Source organism: Amia ocellicauda, chromosome 2 (assembly GCF_036373705.1).
Source record: "Amia ocellicauda isolate fAmiCal2 chromosome 2, fAmiCal2.hap1, whole genome shotgun sequence".
NCBI classification, from domain to species: domain Eukaryota; kingdom Metazoa; phylum Chordata; class Actinopteri; order Amiiformes; family Amiidae; genus Amia; species Amia ocellicauda.
In genome coordinates, this window is record NC_089851.1 from 60,771,716 (window position 1) to 60,789,946 (window position 18,231).

The window sequence follows — 18,231 nt, forward strand, 5'->3', positions numbered from 1 at the left end:
TCACGAATGTTGCATTCAACGACAAAGAAAATCGTGTGCTGGAAATGATTTCTGGCAACTGTGAAGGAACTGCACGACTGCAGCAACCGCAACACCCCCGTCTGTCTCTGTGGCGCAATCGGTCAGCGCGTTCGGCTGTTAACCGAAAGGATGGTGGTTCGAATCCACCCAGGGACGGCCCACTTTTCCCCCCGCCCCTTGTTATTGTTTCTACTTCTGGCGGTCAGTTTGCCAGACTGCGGCTACAGTAACCTTAAGCTGCTTGCTGCGGACGGCCATCTTGCAAAAATGTATCAAGGGTTTAGAAACTTCCTTTCCATTGCCTAGGCCAACATATACCAAGGCACTGCTGGGAGTCGAACCCAGGGTTTCCTATTTACAAGACAGGCGCTTTGACCAACTAAGCCACGGTGTCAGGACTCTCCCACTCCCCAGTACCTTCACCCAGGCGTAAGGAACAAAACAAAACAAAACAAAACAAAACAAAACAAAACAAAACAAAACAAAACAAAACAAAACAAAACAAAACAAAACAAAACAAAACAAAACAAAACAAAACAAAATCTGGATGCAGGCTGCAACAAAGGAAGCACACAGAGGTGAAAACGTAAGGTTGACGGGAGCAACAAGCTCCCTGTTGCGACTGTCCAGGGGCGGCAATGGGAATTGGACGTTGGCCGTTAGGTGCGCGTAGCGCGTGTCCTTTGGGTTCTGGTTCTTCTTTACAAACCGGCATCTGTCCAGTTGGCTTTCCGGTTCATTACGTCCTCTGATGGCTTTACGATAAGCCTATCTTGCAATCAGATACTTGCCTTGCCGTCCATCCATCCATCTATCTATCTATCTATGACTCTCGATATCTAACTCTCTTGCTTGCTATCGCTCCCCCAATGGTCAGTAGCATAGTAGCATAACAGCAGATCACGGACCACTGTCAATCAGGTGCTTGCCTTGCCGTCCATCCATCCATCCATCTATCTATCTATCTATCTATGACTCTCGATATCTAACTCTCTTGCTTGCTATCGCTCCCCCAATGGTCAGTAGCATAGTAGCATAACAGCAGATCACGGACCACTGTCAATCAGGTGCTTGCCTTGCCGTCCATCCATCCATCTATCTATCTATCTATCTATGACTCTCGATATCTAACTCTCTTGCTTGCTATCGCTCCCCCAATGGTCAGTAGCATAGTAGCATAACAGCAGGTCACGGACCACTGTCAATCAGGTGCTTGCCTTGCCGTCCATCCATCCATCCATCTATCTATCTATCTATCTATGACTCTCGATATCTAACTCTCTTGCTTGCTATCGCTCCCCCAATGGTCAGTAGCATAGTAGCATAACAGCAGGTCAGGGACCACTGTCAATCAGGTGCTTGCCTTGTCGTCCATCCATCCATCTATCTATCTATCTATCTATGACTCTCGATATCTAACTCTCTTGCTTGCTATCGCTCCCCCAATGGTCAGTAGCATAGTAGCATAACAGCAGATCACGGACCACTGTCAATCAGGTGCTTGCCTTGCCGTACATCCATCCATGTATCTATCTATCTATCTATCTATGACTCTCGATATCTAACTCTCTTGCTTGCTATCGCTCCCCCAATGGTCACGAATGTTGCATTCAACGACAAAGAAAATCGTGTGCTGGAAATGATTTCTGGCAACTGTGAAGGAACTGCACGACTGCAGCAACCGCAACACCTCCGTCTGTCTCTGTGGCGCAATCGGTCAGCGCGTTCGGCTGTTAACCGAAAGGATGGTGGTTCGAATCCACCCAGGGACGGCATACTTTTCCCCCCGCCCCTTGTTATTGTTTCTACTTCTGCCGGTCAGTTTGCCAGACTGCGGCTACAGTAACCTTAAGCTGCTTGCTGCGGACGGCCATCTTGCAAAAATGTATCGAGGGTTTAGAAACTTCCTTTCCATTGCCTAGGCCAACATAAACCAAGGCACTGCTGGGAGTCGAACCCAGGGTTTCCTATTTACAAGACAGGCGCTCTGACCAACTAAGCCACGGTGTCAGGACTCTCCCACTCCCCAGTACCTTCACCCAGGCGTAAGGAACAAAACAAAACAAAACAAAACAAAACAAAACAAAACAAAACAAAACAAAACAAAACAAAACAAAACAAAACAAAACAAAACAAAACAAAACAAAACAAAATCTGGATGCAGGCTGCAACAAAGGAAGCACACAGAGGTGAAAACGTAAGGTTGACGGGAGCAACAAGCTCCCTGTTGCGACTGTCCAGGGGCGGCAATGGGAATTGGATGTTGGCCGTTAGGAGCGCGTAGCGCGTGTCCTTTGGGTTCTGGTTCTTCTTTACAAACCGGCATCTGTCCAGTTGGCTTTCCGGTTCATTACGTCCTCTGATGGCTTTACGATAAGCCTATCTTGAAATCAGATGCTTGCCTTGCCGTCCATCCATCCATCTATCTATCTATCTATGACTCTCGATATCTAACTCTCTTGCTTGCTATCGCTCCCCCAATGGTCAGTAGCATAGTAGCATAACAGCAGATCACGGACCACTGTCAATCAGGTGCTTGCCTTGCCGTCCATCCATCCATCCATCTATCTATCTATCTATCTATGACTCTCGATATCTAACTCTCTTGCTTGCTATCGCTCCCCCAATGGTCAGTAGCATAGTAGCATAACAGCAGATCACGGACCACTGTCAATCAGGTGCTTGCCTTGCCGTCCATCCATCCATGTATCTATCTATCTATCTATCTATGACTCTCGATATCTAACTCTCTTGCTTGCTATCGCTCTCCCAATGGTCACGTATGTTGCATTCAACGACAAAGAAAATCGTGTGCTGGAAATGATTTCTGGCAACTGTGAAGGAACTGCACGACTGCAGCAACCGCAACACCCCTGTCTGTCTCTGTGGCGCAATCGGTCAGCGCGTTCGGCTGTTAACCGAAAGGATGGTGGTTCGAATCCACCCAGGGACGGCCTACTTTTCCCCCCGCCCCTTGTTATTGTTTCTACTTCTGCCGGTCAGTTTGCCAGACTGCGGCTACAGTAACCTTAAGCTGCTTGCTGCGGACGGCCATCTTGCAAAAATGTATCGAGGGTTTAGAAACTTCCTTTCCATTGCCTAGGCCAACATAAACCAAGGCACTGCTGGGAGTCGAACCCAGGGTTTCCTATTTACAAGACAGGCGCTCTGACCAACTAAGCCACGGTGTCAGGACTCTCCCACTCCCCAGTACCTTCACCCAGGCGTAAGGAACAAAACAAAACAAAACAAAACAAAACAAAACAAAACAAAACAAAACAAAACAAAACAAAACAAAACAAAACAAAACAAAACAAAACAAATCAAAACAAAATCTGGATGCAGGCTGCAACAAAGGAAGCACACAGAGGTGAAAACGTAAGGTTGACGGGAGCAACAAGCTCCCTGTTGCGACTGTCCAGGGGCGGCAATGGGAATTGGACGTTGGCCGTTAGGTGCGCGTAGCGCGTGTCCTTTGGGTTCTGGTTCTTCTTTACAAACCAGCATCTGTCCAGTTGGCTTTCCGGTTCATTACGTCCTCTGATGGCTTTACGATAAGCCTATCTTGCAATCAGGTGCTTGCCTTGCCGTCCATCCATCTATCTATCTATCTATCTATCTATGACTCTCGATATCTAACTCTCTTGCTTGCTATCGCTCCCCCAATGGTCAGTAGCATAGTAGCATAACAGCAGATCACGGACCACTGTCAATTAGGTGCTTGCCTTGCCGTCCATCCATCCATGTATCTATCTATCTATCTATCTATGACTCTCGATATCTAACTCTCTTGCTTGCTATCGCTCCCCCAATGGTCAGTAGCATAGTAGCATAACAGCAGATCACGGACCACTGTCAATCAGATGCTTACCTTGCCGTCCATCCATCCATCTATCTATCTATCTATGACTCTCGATATCTAACTCTCTTGCTTGCTATCGCTCCCCCAATGGTCACGAATGTTGCATTCAACGACAAAGAAAATCGTGTGCTGGAAATGATTTCTGGCAACTGTGAAGGAACTGCACGACTGCAGCAACCGCAACACCCCCGTCTGTCTCTGTGGCGCAATCGGTCACCGCGTTCGGCTGTTAACCGAAAGGATGGTGGTTTGAATCCACCCAGGGACGGCCCACTTTTCCCCCCGCCCCTTGTTATTGTTTCTACTTCTGGCGGTCAGTTTGCCAGACTGCGGCTACAGTAACCTTAAGCTGCTTGCTGCAGACGGCCATCTTGCAAAAATGTATCGAGGGTTTAGAAACTTCCTTTCCATTGCCTAGGCCAACATAAACCAAGGCACTGCTGGGAGTCGAACCCAGGGTTTCCTATTTACAAGACAGGCGCTTTGACCAACTAAGCCACGGTGTCAGGACTCTCCCACTCCCTAGTACCTTCACCCAGGCGTAAGGAACAAAACAAAACAAAACAAAACAAAACAAAACAAAACAAAACAAAACAAAACAAAACAAAACAAAACAAAACAAAACAAAACAAAACAAAACAAAACAAAACAAAACAAAACAAAACAAGACAAAACAAAACAAAACAAAACAAAATCTGGATGCAGGCTGCAACAAAGGAAGCACACAGAGGTGAAAACGTAAGGTTGACGGGAGTAACAAGCTCCCTGTTGCGACTGTCCAGGGGCGGCAATGGGAATTGGACGTTGGCCGTTAGGAGCGCGTAGCGCGTGTCCTTTGGGTTCTGGTTCTTCTTTACAAACCGGCATCTGTCCAGTTGGCTTTCCGGTTCATTACGTCCTCTGATGGCTTTACGATAAGCCTATCTTGCAATCAGATGCTTGCCTTGCCGTCCATCCATCTATCTATCTATCTATCTATGACTCTCGATATCTAACTCTCTTGCTTGCTATCGCTCCCCCAATGGTCAGTAGCATAGTAGCATAACAGCAGATCACGGACCACTGTCAATCAGGTACTTGCCTTGCCGTCCATCCATCCATGTATCTATCTATCTATCTATCTATGACTCTCGATATCTAACTCTCTTGCTTGCTATCGCTCCCCCAATGGTCACGAATGTTGCATTCAACGACAAAGAAAATCGTGTGCTGGAAATGATTTCTGGCAACTGTGAAGGAACTGCACGACTGCAGCAACCGCAACACCCCCGTCTGTCTCTGTGGCGCAATCGGTCAGCGCGTTCGGCTGTTAACCGAAAGGATGGTGGTTCGAATCCACCCAGGGACGGCCCACTTTTCCCCCCGCCCCTTGTTATTGTTTCTACTTCTGGCGGTCAGTTTGCCAGACTGCGGCTACAGTAACCTTAAGCTGCTTGCTGCGGACGGCCATCTTGCAAAAATGTATCGAGGGTTTAGAAACTTCCTTTCCATTGCCTAGGCCAACATAAACCAAGGCACTGCTGGGAGTCGAACCCAGGGTTTCCTATTTACAAGACAGGCGCTTTGACCAACTAAGCCACGGTGTCAGGACTCTCCCACTCCCCAGTACCTTCACCCAGGCGTAAGGCACAAAACAAAACAAAACAAAACAAAACAAAACAAAACAAAACAAAACAAAACAAAACAAAACAAAACAAAACAAAACAAAACAAAACAAAATCTGGATGCAGGCTGCAACAAAGGAAGCACACAGAGCTGAAAACGTAAGGTTGACGGGAGCAACAAGCTCCCTGTTGCGACTGTCCAGGGGCGGCAATGGGAATTGGACGTTGGCCGTTAGGAGCACGTAGCGCGTGTCCTTTGGGTTCTGGTTCTTCTTTACAAACCGGCATCTGTCCAGTTGGCTTTCCGGTTCATTACGTCCTCTGATGGCTTTACGATAAGCCTATCTTGCAATCAGATGCTTGCCTTGCCGTCCATCCATCTATCTATCTATCTATCTATGACTCTCGATATCTAACTCTCTTGCTTGCTATCGCTCCCCCAATGGTCAGTAGCATAGTAGCATAACAGCAGATCACGGACCACTGTCAATCAGGTGCTTGCCTTGCCGTCCATCCATCCATCCATCTATCTATCTATCTATCTATCTATCTATGACTCTCGATATCTAACTCTCTTGCTTGCTATCGCTCCCCCAATGGTCAGTAGCATAGTAGCATAACAGCAGATCACGGACCACTGTCAATCAGGTGCTTGCCTTGCCGTCCATCCATCCATGTATCTATCTATCTATCTATCTATGACTCTCGATATCTAACTCTCTTGCTTGCTATCGCTCCCCCAATGGTCACGAATGTTGCATTCAACGACAAAGAAAATCGTGTGCTGGAAATGATTTCTGGCAACTGTGAAGGAACTGCACGACTGCAGCAACCGCAACACCCCCGTCTGTCTCTGTGGCGCAATCGGTCAGCGCGTTCGGCTGTTAACCGAAAGGATGGTGGTTCGATTCCACCCAGGGACGGCCCACTTTTCCCCCCGCCCCTTGTTATTGTTTCTACTTCTGGCGGTCAGTTTGCCAGACTGCGGATACAGTAACCTTAAGCTGCTTGCTGCGGACGGCCATCTTGCAAAAATGTATCGAGCGTTTAGAAACTTCCTTTCCATTGCCTAGGCCAACATAAACCAAGGCACTGCTGGGAGTCGAACCCAGGGTTTCCTATTTACAAGACAGGCGCTTTGACCAACTAAGCCACGGTGTCAGGACTCTCCCACTCCCCAGTACCTTCACCCAGGCGTAAGGAACAAAACAAAACAAAACAAAACAAAACAAAACAAAACAAAACAAAACAAAACAAAACAAAACAAAACAAAACAAAACAAAACAAAACAAAACAAAACAAAACAAAACAAAACAAAACAAAATCTGGATGCAGGCTGCAACAAAGGAAGCACACAGAGCTGAAAACGTAAGGTTGACGGGAGCAACAAGCTCCCTGTTGCGACTGTCCAGGGGCGGCAATGGGAATTGGACGTTGGCCGTTAGGAGCGCGTAGCGCGTGTCCTTTGGGTTCTGGTTCTTCTTTACAAACCGGCATCTGTCCAGTTGGCTTTCCGGTTCATTACGTCCTCTGATGGCTTTACGATAAGCCTATCTTGCAATCAGATGCTTGCCTTGCCGTCCATCCATCTATCTATCTATCTATCTATGACTCTCGATATCTAACTCTCTTGCTTGCTATCGCTCCCCCAATGGTCAGTAGCATAGTAGCATAACAGCAGATCACGGACCACTGTCAATCAGGTGCTTGCCTTGCCGTCCATCCATCCATCCATCTATCTATCTATCTATCTATCTATCTATGACTCTCGATATCTAACTCTCTTGCTTGCTATCGCTCCCCCAATGGTCAGTAGCATAGTAGCATAACAGCAGATCACGGACCACTGTCAATCAGGTGCTTGCCTTGCCGTCCATCCATCCATGTATCTATCTATCTATCTATCTATGACTCTCGATATCTAACTCTCTTGCTTGCTATCGCTCCCCCAATGGTCACGAATGTTGCATTCAACGACAAAGAAAATCGTGTGCTGGAAATGATTTCTGGCAACTGTGAAGGAACTGCACGACTGCAGCAACCGCAACACCCCCGTCTGTCTCTGTGGCGCAATCGGTCAGCGCGTTCGGCTGTTAACCGAAAGGATGGTGGTTCGATTCCACCCAGGGACGGCCCACTTTTCCCCCCGCCCCTTGTTATTGTTTCTACTTCTGGCGGTCAGTTTGCCAGACTGCGGATACAGTAACCTTAAGCTGCTTGCTGCGGACGGCCATCTTGCAAAAATGTATCGAGGGTTTAGAAACTTCCTTTCCATTGCCTAGGCCAACATAAACCAAGGCACTGCTGGGAGTCGAACCCAGGGTTTCCTATTTACAAGACAGGCGCTTTGACCAACTAAGCCACGGTGTCAGGACTCTCCCACTCCCCAGTACCTTCACCCAGGCGTAAGGAACAAAACAAAACAAAACAAAACAAAACAAAACAAAACAAAACAAAACAAAACAAAACAAAACAAAACAAAACAAAACAAAACAAAACAAAACAAAACAAAACAAAATCTGGATGCAGGCTGCAACAAAGGAAGCACACAGACGTGAAAACGTAAGGTTGACGGGAGCAACAAGCTCCCTGTTGCGACTGTCCAGGGGCGGCAATGGGAATTGGACGTTGGCCGTTAGGAGCGCGTAGCGCGTGTCCTTTGGGTTCTGGTTCTTCTTTACAAACCGGCATCTGTCCAGTTGGCTTTCCGGTTCATTACGTCCTCTGATGGCTTTACGATAAGCCTATCTTGCAATCAGATGCTTGCCTTGCCGTCCATCCATCCATCTATCTATCTATCTATCTATGACTCTCGATATCTAACTCTCTTGCTTGCTATCGCTCCCCCAATGGTCAGTAGCATAGTAGCATAACAGCAGATCACGGACCACTGTCAATCAGGTGCTTGCCTTGCCGTCCATCCATCCATCCATCTATCTATCTATCTATCTATCTATGACTCTCGATATCTAACTCTCTTGCTTGCTATCGCTCCCCCAATGGTCAGTAGCATAGTAGCATAACAGCAGGTCACGGACCACTGTCAATCAGGTGCTTGCCTTGCCGTCCATCCATCCATCCATCTATCTATCTATCTATCTATGACTCTCGATATCTAACTCTCTTGCTTGCTATCGCTCCCCCAATGGTCAGTAGCATAGTAGCATAACAGCAGATCACGGACCACTGTCAATCAGATGCTTGCCTTGCCGTCCATCCATCCATCTATCTATCTATCTATCTGTAACTGCCTCTCAGCTTTAGTTAAGTTTGTGACTATTTTTTTGGTTCCTACCTAAAATTAATAGGATATCGTAGAGGCGGAACTAATTAGCGCCATCCTTGTGTTCCGCACGTAATTAAAGGGGGCACAACATCTGAAGTGTAGAGCTAAAACATAGCATCGCAAGAGCTCTCCGAGCTAAGTAAATATTAAGAATATAAAGATATCTAAATGTATATTATCTGAGTAAAGAAGACAAGGAAGAAGGCTTTTGAGATTTAGCCCCTCCTAAGTAGGAAGCAGCCTACGAGGTATGTTTCTTTTGTATCCAGTTGTCTGTGATATATTTCATGTGCATAGCTTGTGTTAACTAGTGTGTAACTATAACGGCACAAACTGTATTCAAGACATACATACATGCATTGTATTTATAATTTCCTTTTATTTTTTTTCTCTCTTTCAACCCAGTTCTCACGGGTTGACAGGATATGTTGTTGAAATAAAACCCCGTTTTTTAACCAAGACCTCGTGCTTCGTGTTGACTACTGGAGGGAGCTACAGTGAGAACTCGACTGCTCCGCATGAGGAGGCGAGGAAGACGGCATAGGAGAGCGCGAATCGTGGTCGGGCTGAGACATCTCCATCGCAGCGCGCGCCTTCACAGACGGCATCGGAGAGCGCGAGTCGTGGTCGGGCCGAGACATCTGCACATGACAGCGCGAGAAGAGGCAGTGCCCACGGAAGAATCAGGTTTCATAACGCAAATTAAGCTGTAATTCAGAGACATTAAGCGTTCTGGGCAAGAGAATGAGACATTTCTTTGCATTTCCCATTAGTTAATGTTTTGTTTACTTACCTTTTCTCAAATTGAAGTGGATTGATATTGCTACTGTGTTGATATTGTGTCTACTGATGAGTAGGATGTGAATATTAAGAACTATTAGTACCGAGAGTAAGGCAGAATTGGTCATATTTAGACTTAAAAGTGAATGGTTATTACTTAATGTGGTATATGTACAAGTTTAACTAAGAGTTAATATTTTTGGTTTGTTTAATTTCATTTGTGGTAATTTAAGATTTAAATAAGGCCATATATAACTATAACAAGTTATCAGGCAAGAAGACCATAGCTCCATAGATCACAAAGTGAGTGTTACTAGTCTTTGAGTACAGTTAGTACAGTTTTTATTTTGGAAAAAGCAAGTTAATTTAGCTGCAGAGAGTAATTTTTCTCCAAAGTAGTGTCAGTAGCTGCAAGTAATTAAAGGCTGACTATTCACATATCAGAGATTAAAAACAACTACTCAATTGAGCTTAAGCTAAGTTAAACATAACTTAGATTATTGTGAACAAGGTAATTTACTCAACTAAAAAACAAGTTTAGATTTAAACCAAACTAAAGCAAAATGTCAGAGTTTGAGCTTTTCTTTGAGAGTGACAAAGAGGGTGCAGGTGAAGACGCGCAGCAGCACTGCGCAGACATGCAACCACAAGCTGCTGAAGGCACAGGAGATAACCACACTTCCTCACAAGAGCCACATAGAAGCCAAAGGGTCCGCAGGTTTACGGAAAAGGGCCAAGAACTGCACGATCAGCAAGTAAGAAGATTTGCACACCGTTTCAGTGTGAGCTACGAGAAGTGGAAAGCTATCGCTAAGGATGCCAAACAAGCGCTGAGTGGACAATGCTCAAACAACCTGCTGCGTGACCACATTACTAAGATAAGCAATGCCTCAGATAATCTGAACGTTGTTTATGAAGATTTAAGGCACATTGACATTCCCGACCAAGACACACGTCGCAGAGCAGACACCTGCGAAGCAGTAACAAGAACAATCATCCAGACTGCAAAGGCTCTTCTAGACACAAGAGGGGGTGAAGAACAAAGAGTGAAATCAATAGAGTCTGTAATTGAAGCTGCAGCCTCAGACAAAGTAAGCGTCAACTCTCACCGCACCAAGTCGTCTGCTCATTCTCAAACTAACTCAAGAATAACATCCCGTTCAAGCCAGTCTTCTGCAAGACGAGATGCTGCTGCTGAAGTTGCTGCCAATGAAGCCACTTTAAAAGTACTGCTAGAGCAAGAACGTCATATCAAAGAACTTGAAAGACTCGAAACTGAAGCAGCCAATTTACGAGCTAATCAAGAGGCTGAAAATGCAGAAAGACAAAGGGTGCTGGAAGCCAAGCGCAGAGAACTAGAAAGATTGGAGACAATCAAGAAGCTAGAGGCTGCTAAGGCGAGACAGCAAGTATATGAACAAAGTGAATGCTCAGATGAAGAAATATTTGGGCTGCTCCATCAATGTGTCCCTCCGAAGGAGAAAGAGGAAGTCAAGCATGAAAGTAGCCTATTGCAGCATCGCTCCCCACCTCACTCTCTGACACAACCAAAACAAGAAGACAATACTGCAGCTCTTGTTAGAGCATTCGCAGAGTCCATCAGTGCGAGTCGTCTTCCCGTACCTGAACCAACAACGTTCAACGGCGACCCACTCAGATTTAATGACTGGAAAGTCTCCTTTCAGACACTTATTGACAGGAAAAACATACCAGCTGAAGAGAAAATATACTATCTGCGAAAGTATGTGGGTGGACCAGCCAAAAAGGCCATTGAAAGCTACTTCTTGCTAGGCACAGAGTCAGCTTATTGTGCAGCGTGGACCATCCTAGAAGAGAGATACGGCAATCCATTCCTTATCGCCAAGGCCTTCAGAGATAAGCTTGATACGTGGCCCAAAATAAACTCTAAGGGGAGTGTGGAACTTCAAGAACTCGCTGACTTCCTTCGCAGCTGTGAGGCGGCCATGTCTCAGATCAGAGGTCTTGAAGTACTCAACGACTGCAACGAAAATCAGAAAATACTCTCTAAACTTCCAGACTGGCTGACCTCAAGATGGAATAGGAAGGTGATAGAAGTGGAAGAACAAAGTCACACGTTCCCAAGCTTTAGCCAGTTCGTCAAGTTTCTCACACGTGAAGCCAAAATCGCCTGTAACCCAATAACGTCCCTCCACGCTCTAAAACCAAGTGAAAATGAGAAGATCAAGGTTTCAAAGACAAGAGGTCATGGAGCAAAGGTATTGGCAACCAACTCAGACGAGAAAGCTGTTACCACAAGCTGTGTCTTCTGTGAGAAGGCAGGTCACAGTCTACACAAGTGTCGCAAATTTATGGATGAGACTATTTCAGAGCGAGTCAAGTTTGTTCAAGAGAAGAAATTGTGTTTCGGCTGTCTGAAGTTTGGCCATCGCTCGAAGGACTGTGAAAACAGAGAGATCTGCGATATGTGTGAAAAAAGACATCCAGCTTGCCTCCATGATAATCGCACCAAAGAAGAAAGGATGTCAACACGGCTTAGTGGAGCAGGGAACAGTGGCAAGTCAAGGGAAAGGAAAATAGAGCGGCCACAAGATAGGGCAGCAAGATCATCACGTGAGTCAACATCCAACAGAGTTTTACAGAATGTTAAAGACACTCATACATCCACAGTCATTCCAGTGTGGTTGTCAGTCACAAGTGAGCCAGATCGTGAAGTTCTTGTGTATGCACTCCTCGATACACAGAGCGACACGACATTCATCCTGGAAGAAACGGCAAAGACTCTTCACACAAAGAAGGAACCAGTTCAGCTAAAGCTCTCCACAATGGCTTCAAGAAACACAGTTGTGTCCTGTCGGAAACTGACTGGACTACAAGTGAGAGGATTCTACTCAGACAAGATAATTCCTCTGCCAGTGACCTACTCAAGAGAATTCATCCCTGCAAACAGAGATCATATTCCCACACCAGAGACTGCAAAGGCATGGCCTCATCTGGAACACATCGCAGACGAGATTGCTCCTCAACAAAGCTGCGACGTGGGCCTGCTAATCGGCTACAACTGTCCTCAAGCTCTTGTCCCAAGGCAAGTGGTGCCTGGTAAAGAAAATCAGCCCTTTGCTCAGAGAACAGACCTGGGCTGGAGCGTAGTTGACTATGGAGATGAAATTGGAATAAGTCACCAGGTCATCGTGAGGCAAGTGATGCCTGGTCTTCAGTCCTCTTCAAACCTCACAAGCGAAGTTCACTATGTCTGTAGAACTCAAGTCAAAGAGGTAGTCTCACCTGCAGATGTCATCAAGGTGCTGGAATCGGACTTTGTCGAAAGGTCTTTGGAGGACAGTCACATCTCTCAAGAGGATCTCCGATTCCTGTCAAAGATGGAAAGAGGCATCAGGCTCAAGGACAATGGTCATTATGAGATGCCACTGCCATTCAAGAATGAAAGACCCAACTTACCAGATAACATGGTGTGCGCCATCCACCGTCTCAGATGCCTAGAACGGAAGCTGAAAAGAAACAAACAGTACTACAAAGACTACAAGACCTTCATGGATGAGATCATAACACGTGGAGATGCAGAAAGGGTCCCAGAAGAAGACCTCAATAAAGCTCCAGCATGGTACATCCCACACCATGGGGTGTATCATCCCCAAAAGCCTGGGAAGATACGTGTTGTCTTCGATTGTTCGGTGAGATTTCAAGAGACATCCTTAAACGACCATCTCCTGACCGGTCCAGAGCTGACAAACACCTTGGTGGGAGTTCTGTGTCGTTTCCGGAAAGGTCCAGTGGCAATCATGTGTGACATTGAACGCATGTTCCACCAGTTCCACGTTAAAGCAGAAGACCAAGATTACCTAAGATTCCTGTGGTGGGAGAATGGAAATCTTGAAGCCAAACCATCCATCTACCGGATGAAGGTCCACTTGTTTGGCGCTGCTTCATCACCTGGCTGCGCTAACTATGGACTCAAGCACCTCGCAGCCGAAGGACACGGACACTTCAGTGAAGCCACCATCAAGTTCATTCAGAAGAACTTTTACGTTGATGACGGCTTGTCAAGCTTAGCGTCTGAAAGCCAAGCTATTCAGTTAGTGAAGGAGGCAAGAGAGCTCTGCAACAAAGGCAAACTCAGGCTGCACAAGTTCATTTCCAACAGCAAGAAAGTCCTAGCCTCAATCCCCAAAGAAGAATGTGCAAAAGCCGCCCAAGACCTGGACATGGCCCTGGGAGAGCTACACGTGGAAAGAGCACTTGGCATACAGTGGTGCGTGGCTTCTGACGAGTTCCAGTTCAGAGTGATTGTGAAAGAAAATCCACTTACCCGAAGAGGAGTTTTATCCACTGTCGCTTCAGTATACGATCCACTCGGATTTGTGGCACCGTTCATCCTGGTGGGAAAACAGATTCTGCAGCAGATGTGTCATAACAAGCTCAGTTGGGATGACATCTTACCTGATGATCTTCGACCCCTGTGGGAGTTTTGGCTCCAAGACCTGCAAAACCTGGCTGGTGTAAAGATTCAGAGATGCTACATTCCATTAAACTTTAAGGTTCAGAGCTACGAGCTCCATCATTTCTCTGATGCCAGCGTGTCAGGTTATGGCGAGTGTTCGTACCTCAGAGCAGTCAGTGCATCAGGTGAAGTCCACTGCTCTTTGGTAATGGGGAAGTCAAGAGTAGCCCCTGCTAAGGTTACCACCATACCAAGACTTGAGCTGTCAGCAGCAGTCGTAGCCGTCCGCACCAGTGACATGCTCAAAAGGGAACTGGAGATAGATTGCCTACAAGAATTCTTCTGGACCGATTCAAAGGTTGTCCTCGGATACATCAGTAACGAGGCCAGGAGATTTCATGTGTTCGTGGCAAACCGTGTGGAACGCATCAAGCAAAGTACGGAGTCTGCGCAATGGAGGTATGTGGCTTCCGAAGAGAATCCAGCAGATCATGCCTCAAGAGGTCTTGCAGCAAAACAACTTGTAGCTTCCAACTGGTTCACGGGTCCAAGCTTTCTTTGGCAGAAAGAGCTGACCAGCGAAGTAGTCAAGGTGGGAGAGATTGCAAGTAGTGATCCAGAGATCAAGAAGGCCCAGGCTCATGACACCCTGGCAAAGGAAATAAGGTCACTGTTAGATTGTCTACGAAAGTTCTCTGACTGGTCAAGAATGGTGAAAGCTATAGCCAGACTAAAGCGGCGTGCAAGGGAAGCGAAAGGCCTCAGGCCAAGGTCCTGGGAAAGCACCAGTTTAGAGGAAAGGAGAGATGCAGAGCTCAGCATAATCAAGATGGTCCAACAAGCAACCCTCTCTCAAGAAATACAGGGCATCCAGTGTCATAAGAACTCACAAATCAAAGACAAGGCCAACAAGTTACACAAGTTGGGTCCATTCCTGGATGACCAAGGTATCCTCAGAGTCGGAGGCCGCTTAACTCATGCTGCTCTTCATCCACATGTGAAGCATCCAGCTGTTCTCCCTAGAGACAGTCACGTGTCGGCATTACTCGTCAAGCACTATCACGAGAGAGTGCACCATCAGGGACGGGGAATGACCATAAATGAGATCCGATCCAATGGTATATGGATCCTGGGATGCAGCAGGGCAGTGTCATCCCATATTTACAAATGCACAACGTGCAGGAAGTTCAGAAGATGCACAGAACAACAAAGGATGGCAAATCTCCCGGGAGATCGAATGGAAACAACCCCTCCATTTACTTACTGCGGGATGGACTGCTTCGGGCCATTCCACATCAAGGAAGGAAGAAAAGAGTTAAAGCGTTATGGACTCTTACTTACCTGCATGTGTTCCAGAGCAGTGCATATTGAAATGCTCGACGACTTGACCACAGATGCCTTCATTAACGCTCTGCGTTCATGCATCGCTATTCGTGGAATAGTACGGCAAATAAGGTGTGATCAAGGGACAAACTTTGTTGGTGCCAGGCGTGAGTTCATTCAAGCATTAAAGGAGATGGATCAAGAGGAACTCAAAGAACTGAGATGTGAGTTCATCATGAACACCCCAGCTTCAAGTCATATGGGTGGCGTCTGGGAAAGACAAATTCGCACTATCAGAAGTGTCTTGACGTCCATTCTAGAACAGTCAGCCAGACAACTTGACTGCTCCTCACTACGAACGTTCCTATATGAAGTTATGGCGGTTGTAAATAGCAGACCTCTGACCACTGATCATCTGAACGATCCATCCTGTCCAGAGCCCTTGACACCAAATCACATCCTGACCATGAAATCCACGATCATCTCTCCACCTCCTGGAAAGTTCGTCAGGGAAGATCTGTACCTCCGTAAAAGATGGCGCAGAGTTCAACTCTTAGCCAACAACTTTTGGACACGGTGGAAAAAGGAATACCTCCTCAATCTCCAACAGAGACAGAAGTGGACCAAAGACCGCAGAAACGCTAAGGTCAATGATATTGTCATTTTGCAAGATGATGCTACACCACGAAACCAGTGGAAGTTAGCAAAGGTTATTGAAGTGTACCCAGGAAAGGACGGAAGAGTGAGAAGGCTCAAGTTGCTTATTGGCGATTCAACTCTGGATGGAAGAGGAAAGCGCATCTCTAAACCTGTTCATTTGGAGAGGCCCATCCATAAGACAGTTACATTGTTGGAAGCAGACTGAAGACTCCAGCATCCTCCAGTCACTCTTTCAACTAGTTCTTAAGTTAAGATAATAAGTAAATAGTTAGTACTTTGAAATTAATATTATGTGCAGTTTATATGCAGTATGTGTGTCTCCAAGCTGTTCTGAGAAATCACTTGTGATTTGGTGGGAGTGTAACTGCCTCTCAGCTTTAGTTAAGTTTGTGACTATTTTTTTGGTTCCTACCTAAAATTAATAGGATATCGTAGAGGCGGAACTAATTACGTCCATCCATCCATCCATCCATCTATCTATCTATCTATCTATGACTCTCGATATCTAACTCTCTTGCTTGCTATCGCTCCCCCAATGGTCACGAATGTTGCATTCAACGACAAAGAAAATCGTGTGCTGGAAATGATTTCTGGCAACTGTGAAGGAACTGCACGACTGCAGCAACCGCAACACCCCCGTCTGTCTCTGTGGCGCAATCGGTCAGCGCGTTCGGCTGTTAACCGAAAGGATGGTGGTTCGAATCCACCCAGGGACGGCCCACTTTTCCCCCCGCCCCTTGTTATTGTTTCTACTTCTGGCGGTCAGTTTGCCAGACTGCGGCTACAGTAACCTTAAGCTGCTTGCTGCGGACGGCCATCTTGCAAAAATGTATCGAGGGTTTAGAAACTTCCTTTCCATTGCCTAGGCCAACATAAACCAAGGCACTGCTGGGAGTCGAACCCAGGGTTTCCTATTTACAAGACAGGCGCTTTGACCAACTAAGCCACGGTGTCAGGACTCTCCCACTCCCCAGTACCTTCACCCAGGCGTAAGGAACAAAACAAAACAAAACATAACAAAACAAAACAAAACAAAACAAAACAAAACAAAACAAAACAAAACAAAACAAAACAAAACAAAATCTGGATGCAGGCTGCAACAAAGGAAGCACACAGAGGTGAAAACGTAAGGTTGACGGGAGCAACAAGCTCCCTGTTGCGACTGTCCAGGGGCGGCAATGGGAATTGGACGTTGGCCGTTAGGAGCGCGTAGCGCGTGTCCTTTGGGTTCTGGTTCTTCTTTACAAACCGGCATCTGTCCAGTTGGCTTTCCGGTTCATTACGTCCTCTGATGGCTTTACGATAAGCCTATCTTGCAATCAGATGCTTGCCTTGCCGTCCATCCATCTATCTATCTATCTATCTATGACTCTCGATATCTAACTCTCTTGCTTGCTATCGCTCCCCCAATGGTCAGTAGCATAGTAGCATAACAGCAGATCACGGACCACTGTCAATCAGGTACTTGCCTTGCCGTCCATCCATCCATGTATCTATCTATCTATCTATCTATGACTCTCGATATCTAACTCTCTTGCTTGCTATCGCTCCCCCAATGGTCAGTAGCATAGTAGCATAACAGCAGATCACGGACCACTGTCAATCAGGTGCTTGCCTTGCCGTCCATCCATCCATCCATCTATCTATCTATCTATCTATCTATCTATGACTCTCGATATCTAACTCTCTTGCTTGCTATCGCTCCCCCAATGGTCAGTAGCATAGTAGCATAACAGCAGATCACGGACCACTGTCAATCAGATGCTTGCCTTGCCGTCCATCCATCCATCTATCTATCTATCTATGACTCTCGATATCTAACTCTCTTGCTTGCTATCGCTCCCCCAATGGTCACGAATGTTGCATTCAACGACAAAGAAAATCGTGTGCTGGAAATGATTTCTGGCAACTGTGAAGGAACTGCACGACTGCAGCAACCGCAACACCCCCGTCTGTCTCTGTGGCGCAATCGGTCAGCGCGTTCGGCTGTTAACCGAAAGGATGGTGGTTCGAATCCACCCAGGGACGGCCCACTTTTCCCCCCGCCCCTTGTTATTGTTTCTACTTCTGGCGGTCAGTTTGCCAGACTGCGGCTACAGTAACCTTAAGCTGCTTGCTGCGGACGGCCATCTTGCAAAAATGTATCGAGGGATTAGAAACTTCCTTTCCATTGCCTAGGCCAACATAAACCAAGGCACTGCTGGGAGTCGAACCCAGGGTTTCCTATTTACAAGACAGGCGCTTTGACCAACTAAGC

General features: G+C 46.5%; 1 long non-coding RNA gene and 11 other non-coding genes across 12 annotated transcripts; 10 read left to right on the forward strand and 2 right to left on the reverse strand.

The window, feature by feature from the left end:
* The first annotated feature begins 103 nt into the window (after nucleotides 1–103).
* trnan-guu (transfer RNA asparagine (anticodon GUU)) lies at nucleotides 104–177 on the forward strand. The gene has a single exon. It is a non-coding gene; the product is annotated as a tRNA-Asn (tRNA).
* A 1,542-nt stretch (nucleotides 178–1,719) lies between these two features.
* Nucleotides 1,720–1,793, forward strand: trnan-guu (transfer RNA asparagine (anticodon GUU)). The gene has a single exon. It is a non-coding gene; the product is annotated as a tRNA-Asn (tRNA).
* Nucleotides 1,794–1,957: 164 nt separating this feature from the next.
* trnat-ugu (transfer RNA threonine (anticodon UGU)) lies at nucleotides 1,958–2,031 on the reverse strand. The gene has a single exon. It is a non-coding gene; the product is annotated as a tRNA-Thr (tRNA).
* An 869-nt stretch (nucleotides 2,032–2,900) lies between these two features.
* trnan-guu (transfer RNA asparagine (anticodon GUU)) lies at nucleotides 2,901–2,974 on the forward strand. The gene has a single exon. It is a non-coding gene; the product is annotated as a tRNA-Asn (tRNA).
* Nucleotides 2,975–3,138: 164 nt separating this feature from the next.
* On the reverse strand, nucleotides 3,139–3,212 carry trnat-ugu (transfer RNA threonine (anticodon UGU)). The gene has a single exon. It is a non-coding gene; the product is annotated as a tRNA-Thr (tRNA).
* An 865-nt stretch (nucleotides 3,213–4,077) lies between these two features.
* trnan-guu (transfer RNA asparagine (anticodon GUU)) lies at nucleotides 4,078–4,151 on the forward strand. Its single transcript has one exon. It is a non-coding gene; the product is annotated as a tRNA-Asn (tRNA).
* Nucleotides 4,152–5,157: 1,006 nt separating this feature from the next.
* trnan-guu (transfer RNA asparagine (anticodon GUU)) lies at nucleotides 5,158–5,231 on the forward strand. Its single transcript has one exon. It is a non-coding gene; the product is annotated as a tRNA-Asn (tRNA).
* A 1,105-nt stretch (nucleotides 5,232–6,336) lies between these two features.
* Nucleotides 6,337–6,410, forward strand: trnan-guu (transfer RNA asparagine (anticodon GUU)). Its single transcript has one exon. It is a non-coding gene; the product is annotated as a tRNA-Asn (tRNA).
* A 1,135-nt stretch (nucleotides 6,411–7,545) lies between these two features.
* On the forward strand, nucleotides 7,546–7,619 carry trnan-guu (transfer RNA asparagine (anticodon GUU)). Its single transcript has one exon. It is a non-coding gene; the product is annotated as a tRNA-Asn (tRNA).
* Nucleotides 7,620–8,960: 1,341 nt separating this feature from the next.
* LOC136711603 (uncharacterized) lies at nucleotides 8,961–9,231 on the forward strand. Its single transcript, XR_010804759.1, has 2 exons — nucleotides 8,961–9,021; nucleotides 9,179–9,231. It is a non-coding gene; the product is annotated as an uncharacterized LOC136711603 (long non-coding RNA).
* A 7,385-nt stretch (nucleotides 9,232–16,616) lies between these two features.
* Nucleotides 16,617–16,690, forward strand: trnan-guu (transfer RNA asparagine (anticodon GUU)). Its single transcript has one exon. It is a non-coding gene; the product is annotated as a tRNA-Asn (tRNA).
* A 1,238-nt stretch (nucleotides 16,691–17,928) lies between these two features.
* Nucleotides 17,929–18,002, forward strand: trnan-guu (transfer RNA asparagine (anticodon GUU)). Its single transcript has one exon. It is a non-coding gene; the product is annotated as a tRNA-Asn (tRNA).
* Nucleotides 18,003–18,231: the final 229 nt, after the last annotated feature.